This window comes from Helianthus annuus, chromosome 14 (assembly GCF_002127325.2).
Source record: "Helianthus annuus cultivar XRQ/B chromosome 14, HanXRQr2.0-SUNRISE, whole genome shotgun sequence".
Taxonomy (NCBI): Eukaryota; Viridiplantae; Streptophyta; class Magnoliopsida; order Asterales; family Asteraceae; genus Helianthus; species Helianthus annuus.
This window is the reverse complement of record NC_035446.2, coordinates 129,294,640-129,304,848: the sequence shown is the minus strand read 5'-3', so window position 1 is coordinate 129,304,848 and position 10,209 is coordinate 129,294,640. Positions and strand designations below refer to the sequence as shown.

General features: G+C 33.2%; 1 long non-coding RNA gene across 1 annotated transcript; it reads right to left on the bottom strand.

Annotated features, from left to right (window-relative positions):
• Positions 1 to 689: 689 nt before the first annotated feature.
• On the bottom strand, positions 690 to 1,286 carry LOC118486654. Its single transcript, XR_004879360.1, has 3 exons — positions 1,146 to 1,286; positions 853 to 951; positions 690 to 775 (listed from the first exon to the last, which is right to left on the bottom strand). It is a non-coding gene; the product is annotated as an uncharacterized LOC118486654 (long non-coding RNA).
• Between the last annotated feature and the right edge of the window lie 8,923 nt (positions 1,287 to 10,209).

The following is a 10,209-nucleotide window of genomic DNA, read 5'->3' as shown; positions in this document are numbered from 1 at the left end:
ACAAAATGTATATGAAAACATACCATCATTGTGGAATACAAGAAGAGTCTGTATGGTGATGATTTTCTATCCCTTTTCTTCTCTTCAAGGTTTAGAATACCTACAAATGCATCTATTCCGTTCGATGCTATGTATTGTTCCCTGTAGAAGCTTTCAAATACAGCTTTGAAAGTTGCAACCTCAGTTTTTGATCGGTAAAATTCTTCTCTGCCAATCATAAAATAAATAATTAGTATTTGTTGTGTGTATATATTTTAGATGTTTGTTAGTTGATATATGTTTTTTACTTACTACAAGCCTGCAAATGTAGCAAATGTATAGCGGATCACATTCAATTCTTGGTTCAAGAGTGTTTCGTACATGTTTACCACTTTGTTGCAGTAAGGGGAACATAATTTGTCTCCAAGCTCTGCACATCTTTTCTCAGCTCTTATTTTTGCTTGTTCTATTGTCTTATAAAGCAGTTCATTTAACCCTTTTGGCATAACTTGTTTTGGAACTTGCTTTGGATTTGAGGTTTTACTCCCCTTAGTTTGTTTTTTTTCTTTATCTTCTTCCAAGCTGGGTCCTAGGCTCAAAACCAACTCAACTGAATGCAATTCTTCAGCTGTTACGTGAGGGCATTCAACTTCCTTTTCCTTCTCAACTTCAACTTCCGTATCGGGTTGTTGAGGGTCTTTTTCTGGCAATTTTTCCTGAACTTTTTGTTGAATGTTTTGTGTAGATTCTGCCAAGTTCACTGTTTCTTCGATAACAGTTTCATTTTCACCAGTTTCTGCATGCCAGAGTAATTTAAGAAATACAATAATTTGTGATGTTTAATTTTTCTCCTAAAATAAAGTGTTTTCTTACCCTTGGCAGTTGTTTGGTAAGCGTATACACCCGGTTCCACAGTTTGAATGTTTGCAATAAGGGTGTCTGTGACTCCTCCATCATCTGGTTGCAGTATACCTATAGATACAAATTATTTAACTTAATACAGCAGAATCAAAATCGCAGGGTTATACATGACATCTTGTGCGAAATCAAATTTGAAGTGTTTTTGACAGAATCGCATGTGTTTTTTGTAGGTTTCGCATGTGCATAAATGTAGTGATTTTTTTACATGATTTCGCACGTGTTAATATTGAGTTCGCATGTTTTACCTTCTGATGCCATTTGTACCAAAACTGTTGATATTACTTTTTGAGCTTCTTCATCCTCTCTACCTTCTTCGTTTGTAGTAACTTCATGATGAACTTCAGAAGCTGGATTTTCAGGTTCTTGATGAACAGGAGAGGCTGCAGTTTCATGCTCTTGAACCGAATCAGGTGGCACACAAATGGGATTATTCTGAAGCGTCTGATCCCACTCCTTACAAGCCTTCATAACCTCCGGATCCCAAAAACACTTAGTTTTTGCTTCTGAAACTAAGTTGTTCATCACTTGAACATCTTGAACCATTTTAAGGTATTTTTTGACATTTGCTTTCATTTTTTTCAATAGATTCTGTAATATTTTTCGAGTTAAGAAACTATCAATCTAGAAGTTAAATATAATTGATTAAGTTAAATAAGTTAAATTAATATTTTTTACGCCTACCTTTTTGTTTGCTCTCGAAGCCTCTAGTTGTTGTTCGTGGGCTGTGCCGTAGAATACCGATGGTGAAAGTTGAGCAGGAGTGTTGCAATAATCCATCATTTTCTGTGTCTGCGTTCCAACTTCAAACTCAAGGTTCAACTGAGACATTTCATGGATTTCAAAACTGAAATCCATGAAATCATCAATGTTCTCGTTATCTTTTGCCTCTTCCCCGGTTTCTTTGTTTTGTACTGCATGTGCAGTCCTTCTTTTGTAGCTTATCGTGGTGTCAACCGGTGGTCGTACTATATAATCATCCGTCGAAGGACCCTCTTCTTCTTCATTTTTTTCTTCATTTTCTTCTTCATTTTCTTATTCTTCTTCACTCTCACTTGATATCCATAGAGGTCCGTTATCCGAAATATGATCTTTGACTTTATCAATCTCCGAAGATGTGATATAACGAATAACCGGTATCTCCACGGCTTTCTCAAACAGGTTAAGCCTTTTGTTGTACTCATGCGTGTATAGAAGCTGTATAAATCACAAGATCATTTAATTATGTAAAAAAACAAACTAGTATTTCAAATATGTTATTAAATGTAGTAATGTATACCGTAAGAAAGGCAACAGGTCCCACGAACTGTATCTTATAGTTCTTCCAGCCCGCTCGTGTACGACGCAAGGTGTCGAGTAGATATGAGCACCAATCTAGATTTTTTATTTCCTCAACATCTTCTACACCAAGCAAACATCTATCATTTGCAAGTGTTGCCTTTGTAATTTCTGCAAAGAAGGTCATCCAGTATACAAGGAAATTTAATTTAAACAGACTCCCTCCGTCTCTTTGATTTTCCATTGTATTTGCAATTAAGCCATGGGTAATTCTCGCATTTTTCCCCCACTGGCGGATGAATGTATCCTGGACAGCATTTCCCGGTTCTTGACTTTTTTCAATTTTCTCTTGGTTTTTGACTTTTCTCTTATCGGTTATTATTTCAACCTTCTTTGGACCCTTTGGTATTCCAAATACCTCGTAAACTGTGTCCGATGTTATTTTTATTTGGTGTTTTCCTACGTTTAGCTTATCGAACTTCTCATCAAAGTTTCTCGCTAGCCAATATGCCAATCGTGTCGATATATGGTTGATATTGATATCCAGAATAGCTCCAAATCCCATATCCCTCACATCATCAATCTGTTTTTTTTTTTTTTTGAAAATCTTCTAACAGTATCCATATATGAGTTAGGTTGGCATCTCAGCAGTATTGCTTCATTGCTGTATTTGAAGAACTCCTTATGTTCTGTTTTATGTGCTTTAACTTTGTCTGAATGTTTTTTTTTCTGTATCTTTGATTTCCTCTCATCTTTTTTCTTTTTTGTGGGTGGCTTAACAAACTCATCCTCTTCAGAACTTTCAACTATCCTTCTCTTTCTATTCTTGTTAATTTTTATCAGAGTTGATATTGGTCCTTCAAAGTCATCATCAGATTCTATTTCTACAAAATCGCATGCTATAGTTAAAAACACTTACAAAATCGCATTTATCAGTTAATCATGTATAACAAGTCATCAATTCGCATGTGTTAGGTATCAATTCGCATGTGTTAGTTATCAATTCGCATATATGAGTTATGAATTCGCATTTGTTATTTAAGCATTACCTAAACTAGTCAATCATTATAAACCATAAACACTAAAACTAACTTATCATATGAAATCGCATGTGCCTTTATATCAATTCGCAAGTTCAATCTAACCTAAAACAAAAAACCTTCAACATACAACTTTTTTATCATATGAAATCGCAAATGTCATACAAAACTCTCACAAAACCTTATATGATATCGCACATCTATCAGGTATCATTAAGAAAACTGCATAATAATGCAAAACCTAATAAATAACAAATACCAGTCATAAACCCTAGGAAAATTTGTAGTTGTGAACAATATGTAATCTATGTATAACAAGTCATCAATTCGCATGTGTTAGGTATCAATTCGCATGTGTTAGTTATCAATTCGCATATATGAGTTATGAATTCGCACTTGTTATTTAAGCATTACCTAAACTAGTCAATCATTATAAACCATAAACACTAAAACTAACTTATCATATGAAATCGCATGTGCCTTTATATCAATTCGCAAGTTCAATCTAACCTAAAACAAAAAACCTTCAACATACAACTTTTTTATCATATGAAATTGCAAATGTCATACAAAACTCTCACAAAACCTTATATGATATCGCACATCTATCAGGTATCATTAAGAAAACTGCATAATAATGCAAAACCTAATAAATAACAAATACCAGTCATAAACCCTAGGAAAATTTGTAGTTGTGAACAATATGTAATCTTATAAAACTATAAGATTACAAAGGTTAATAAACAAACAAAATCGCATTTGACTATAAACCCCTGTGTATTCCACTATAAATTCGCAAATGTCAATCGATACCTGGATTCATCTTCTTTGCTTGTGGTCTGTCGTTGTTTGCTTTGCTTCGTTTCTCAATATTCATGAATCCTAGTTGAAATCGCAACGGAGAGTAGCAGGGAACTTTTGGAGAAGGAGAATGCTATGCTTGATTTTTTGTTTACGGTATGATTGTGAGTTATTGTGTGCTGATTATCAGGGTTTTGATCTCGGCAATGGACGATTTTAACCTTGGCGGTTTCTTTAATTAATTTTAATTTGATTTGTTTAATAGTTAAACACGCGCTTTAAATTAGATGATCGGATGGTTGTTGTTGTTGTAGTGTACATAATGTACGATAAGTGTATTTGTATGTTAACCGGCCTCTCTCTCTCTCTCTCTATATATATATATATATATATATATATATATATATATATAATTCTTTTAACTTCCGCTTTTCAGAAAGAAAAAAAATCAATTCCATCAAAAATATTTCGCGAACCAAACATAAAGTGTATAACCCGCTAAATCTTGTATATAATAAATACATAATACGAGTTCCGAACATGATCATATAGAGTTAATTACTGTTTTCGTCCATGTGTTTTGTCAAAAATCACTATTTCAGTCCATTAGTTTAAAAATTGCGATTTCGGTCCCTGCGGTTTCACTTTCGTAACCATTTCAGTCCCTGTGGTTTCACTTTCGTAACCATTTCAATCCATTATTCTCTCAAGTACAGGGACTGAAATGGTTACGAGGTGAACTGAAATGGTTACGGAAGTGAAACCACATGGACTGAAATCACAATTTTTAAACTAATGGACTGAAATAGTGATTTTTGACAAACCACAGGGACGAAAACAGTAATTAACTCCCTAAATACATAATACAAATTCCGAACGTGATCAAAGTCTTTTCTCTTTGTTTTTGTAGCAATTTGAATTGATGCTTTTCGTTTGTTCTTGTAGCAATTTGAATTTATGCTTTTCTCTTGATTGTATTAAATAACTTTATAAGTAGCCACCTTTAATTCAATCCTCCTATTTTACCTACCACCACCATCATAGAAAAATTTAACAGTTTGGCCATGCAAGTATATAATATCACATATAAATCATAAAAGAACAACACCGGTCTTCCTTCGAATATTTTTTGATCCTAGATATCATAATCAATTCATCATACGTCAAGTTGAAGTGTTAGTTAAACCTAGGGGTGTAAACAAGCTCAGATGCTCGAGAGCTATTCGTGATCGACTCGGTTAAAAGCTCGAACGAGCCGAGCCTTAACGAGCCCGAGCTCGAGCCTGAAATAGAGCTCATTTTGTTATCGAGCCCGAGCTCGAGCCTAAAATACAAAGCTTGTTTAGGCTCGCGAGCCTAAACGAGCTCATACAAAATTTTAATTTTTAAATATATAATATATTAATAATGATGATAACATTGATAAGCCGAGCTAGAGCCGAGCTTTGGTTCGTTTAAGCAACGTTGAAGTGAGCTCGAGCCGAACTTTTAGCTCGTTTAAGGTTGTTCTCAAAATAGTTCGAGCCGAGTCGAGCCGAGCTCGAGCTTTGGGTTTTACTCGTGAGCCGAGCTCAAGCTCAAAGAAGTAGGCTCGAACCGAGCCGAGCTCGAGCTCGAGCTTCATAAAAACCTAACGAGCCGAGCTCGAGCCTGGTCGAGCTCGGGCTCAGCCCGGCTCATTTACACCCCTAGTTAAACCACTTTCCTACAATAATAAAGATTAATTAAATTCGTCACTAAAAAAACAGAAAATATATATACAATGAGTCGTAAGTGCTCATTGTGTTTTGTATTTGCCTCATTCTTCTAATATATTTTTTTTAACGGCGTACGGTTAGGATATCGCTAACTGGGTTAGTAGTTAGTATGTTAGTATCACCAAGTTAGTATTAAGGGTGTATTTGGTATGGAGCTTTTAGCTTTTAGGAGCTTCTAGCTTTAAGCTTTTAAGAAAAAACTCCTACTCAATAAAAAGTCTTGTTTGGTTGAAGGAGCTTTAAGCTTTTAGGCTAGGAGCTTGAAGCTTTTGGTTGAACGCTACTACTAGTAGCGTTTAGAAGTAGCTACAAGCTTTTAGGGATAAAATGACTATTTTAACCACTAAAAATAAGGAACTTTTTAATGCACCAACTTTCTAAATTTTTAGTTATGTCCATTTTGGTCATTTTATATATTTTATTAAAAGCTCCAGCTATTCTACCAAACACCAAATATATCTAAAAAGCTACAGCTACCAGCCACCAGCTACTTTTGCCAAACATACCCTAAAACTCCCATTGTCTACGGTTAGGATATCGCTAACCGGGTTAGTAGTTAGTATGTTAGTATCACCAAGTTAGTATTGAAACATCCATTGTCTGGACTTGAACTCAGGAACTTCAAAAGAAGCAAAACTTTCCATCTCCCTTTTAACCGCTAGGCCAAGAGATTATTTATTAAATGATTCCAATTAATGTCATATAGTAATCTATCCTTTAATTCAGTAATAACTAGTATTAAGCCCTCCGTGTTACTTCGGGGAGTAAAACCATGTCAAGTGGCACTAGCTAGTGTCACACCACCTTCAATGATCACCAACACCGGAAAAACTTGTATAAAAAAGAAATAAAAAACGAAAAAAATAAAATCGAACGAAAAATAGACGTAAAAACGTTGAATTACTCACGTAGAACGTAAAACATTGAAAACAATAACTAACTCGATCTATGACTCGTTCATTGCCACGGGGCCGTCAAACGGAAATAAATAGACGTACAACCGTTGAACCGCACACACATGTTGCAGCGTGTTAACTTGCAAAATTTAGATCAAAATCGTAAAAAATGAAATGTATGAGGGAACAAAGCTAAAAGTGAAAAAGTATTTGAGTTAAATTGTAAAAGCGTTGAGGTTAAAAGCAAAAATAATAATAATAATAATAATAATAATAACAAAAATAACTCAAATACTTTTGTTGATGGCATTATAGCCTAATGGCATTCATTCTAAGGGTGGGATAAAACTTAAGGACCATTAGGTTCTTGGTTCGATTTCCACAATAGGTTTTTTTCTCAGATTTAGTGAGTTTTCTTTTGAATTAGTGTATAGGCATTATAGTTATATGAAACCTTCAAGTATTTGTACCAATTTGAATAGTAAAAGCAAGACACATCAAGTATTTGCAAATTAAGATAGGGGTTAATATTAGTATATTAATATCTATTACTATTTCTCATGTTATTAATATAAAATTTTTTAAAATATGAATAAGATAATTAGAAAAACAATATATATAATAGGTATCTATTAAAATCCATTTCAATCTTGAAAACACATGAATATAATATCTGAAAATTAATTAAAATAATATATCAAGATATGTAACATAATCAAGAAAAAATGTTTTAAAATAACTACAACTGGTTTAATATATTTTGTAGTAAAATTGCAAAAATTATAGTCTAATCTATATCTGGTTCTAATTTAATAAAAAAAAATTCAATTAATACCCCATGATAATTTCTCTCTTAATTTAGTAATAAATATTAATAAATAATAGCAGATTAATATCTAATTCTAATATTATTAATATAAAAACTTCAAAAAATATGAATTAAATAATGAGAAGAACAAAAGATAAACATATAAATAAATCACGACTTATCAATTGATAGTGGCCCCTCATTACGTGTCTGTCCCGAACATCTGTAACGTCCTTCATATTTTACCTTTTTTCTAATCTGGGTGAAAGAAAAGACTGATCCCTTTGGTCAGTGAATCTGATTTGTAATATAACATAACCATAGGCTAGTGTGATCGATTCATATACTGATTTGTAATATAACATAAGCATAGGCTAGTGTGATCAATTCATATACTTATGTTGAGAGCTAATGCGTATATATTTTGCTATCGTGCTTATTATTTAAGGTACTAATAATTTGATTTGTTCTACTATATGTGGTAGATCACTCTATAACCTTTTTGTTATACTTTTAAAGATTATGTGCTACTCTGTTTTATCTAATTTGTCTGTTATGATCAATCACTTAGCACATTTTGTGGCGGTGTGATTAGACCACAACGTCTCTATTTTATTTGTGTATCTATGTGTCCGGGAAAACGCTTCAGTTTCAATTAGTTGTTGTTGATGTTGTTAAATCCCATATATTCAAAATTACAAAAAAAAAAAAAAAAAAAAAAAACCAAAATTTGCACATTTAATATACACGGGGGGTTTAACCTATATTAACAATATTGAAATTGGGTAAAATGGTTATGATTTTGCTTTTGGTTTCGGATAATTAATCTGCGGGGGTCAACTGTAAATCGTCTCCTCGTTGAAACCGCCACAAAAGAACGATACCAAAACGAGTTCATGCCCCAACCTTAGGGTCTTCACTAAAAAAAATGTTGTCATTTAGACGTCAGGTACATTTTTTCACACTACTAGGAAAGTGTCGTAAACGTGAAATGTTAATTTAAATGTATTCAAAAATATATTTTTAAACGGTCAAGTCTTCAACATGTGAGGGAGGTCCTATGCGGCAACGTTCAAAAAAGGAGCCTCAAGCCAGTGATTCCTGCCACACTTGCGACAAGTCATGACGGTGTTTCACGTTTAGCACCCGCTAAGGTGGCACCAAACTGATGTCCATAACAAATAGCCTTACATTTTTATTAGGTCCCCTCTTTTGCCTTTTGCAGTAATATTTCTTGAGAAATATATTTATTTTGATAAGCTATATATATGTTATAATGTAATAGAGTCACTTTATTAAAATAATGAAAACGAATATAGTTAACTACTAATAAATTTAATAAAACAAATATATCAAAAACATTTTTAATTATTTATATTTATATAAATCGAGGGGTAGAACCAGACGGGGACGGGGCCTAGGGATCAAGAGGTCTGTTGACCCCTTGGTTATAGGAATTTGTTAAATTCTTATATATAAAATGACTGTTCTAAGAAAAAGAATATGTTTTCTACTCTCTAATTATAGCCGGTGAAAAATAGACCCTTATCTTGCTACTTCAACAAAAGGTTCCCGTTCCACTATTGTAATGATAAATCATCTTCAATTTTTTTTACTTTCTAAATTGTATTTAATCAGGAGTCTCCTACTGAATATCCTTGGCTTCATCCATGAGCCTCAAATACATTAAAACTTCTACCCAAACAAACGTATGTTTCTATAAATAATATAAGATGATCATATATTCTTATATAACGATAACGATACATCCGATGTAGGTGCTCTTTAATTTTGGAAGAAGATTGGGCAGGACTTTAAAGGTACTAAGTGGCTTGATAATGATGTCGATTTGCTTCAGGATGAAGTCCAAAACGAACACTAAAAGATGAGTTTTCTTAGCAAATAAGCTGTCTATGTCATCTATCTCAAAGTCATAAACAAACAAATGCTTAGTTCCTTCAATAGTTAACCTTCAATGAAATCATGTCATGTTTTTTTTTTCTAAATACAGTGAACTTAATTAAGTTATAAACAACCAAATGCTTAGTTCCTTCAATAGTAACCTTAAATGAAATCATGATATGTTTTTTTTTTTTTTCTAAATACAATGAACTTGGAAGTTCTTGTTAATCATAAATCATAATATATGTAAAAAATAGTTAAAATGGTAAATTTCTTCATACGTCATGTTCAAGTTGTGTTATATGTCATTTTGGTCATACACTTACCTAACACAAATTAAAAACTCTTTTAAGTTCATCTCCATTGTTGCCTACAAAGGGCGGGAACCTCTCTCTCCTTCACATTGAAAGGCTTCATGGGTGGCCCTCCCTCTCCCAATCACGTACGTGTCGACATCCTTTTGGGTAAATCACGATTTTTTTTCTTTTTGAATTTTCTATTCCGGTTGCTCCAACGAACAAATTCCCGTTGCATAGCACAGAGTAATTTTACCAGTTTAACTACAATAACATGTTACCTAATTTGACTAATGTTGCAAAAGGTATATATACACAGAGAGGTTGCAAAACAAATGCATAGATTTTACTACGAACCAACTTAGGGTGCTTATTTTGTCCACAACCAAAAAAACATCATTAACCGCTGTGCACATTTTCTCTGTGATTATTTTAAATATCATAAATTTTACTAAGAACCAACTAAAGGTGCTTTAGAACAAATGAACAAAATAAGTGTTATAAGTTTCAAGTAACAGTTGCTAACTTGATATT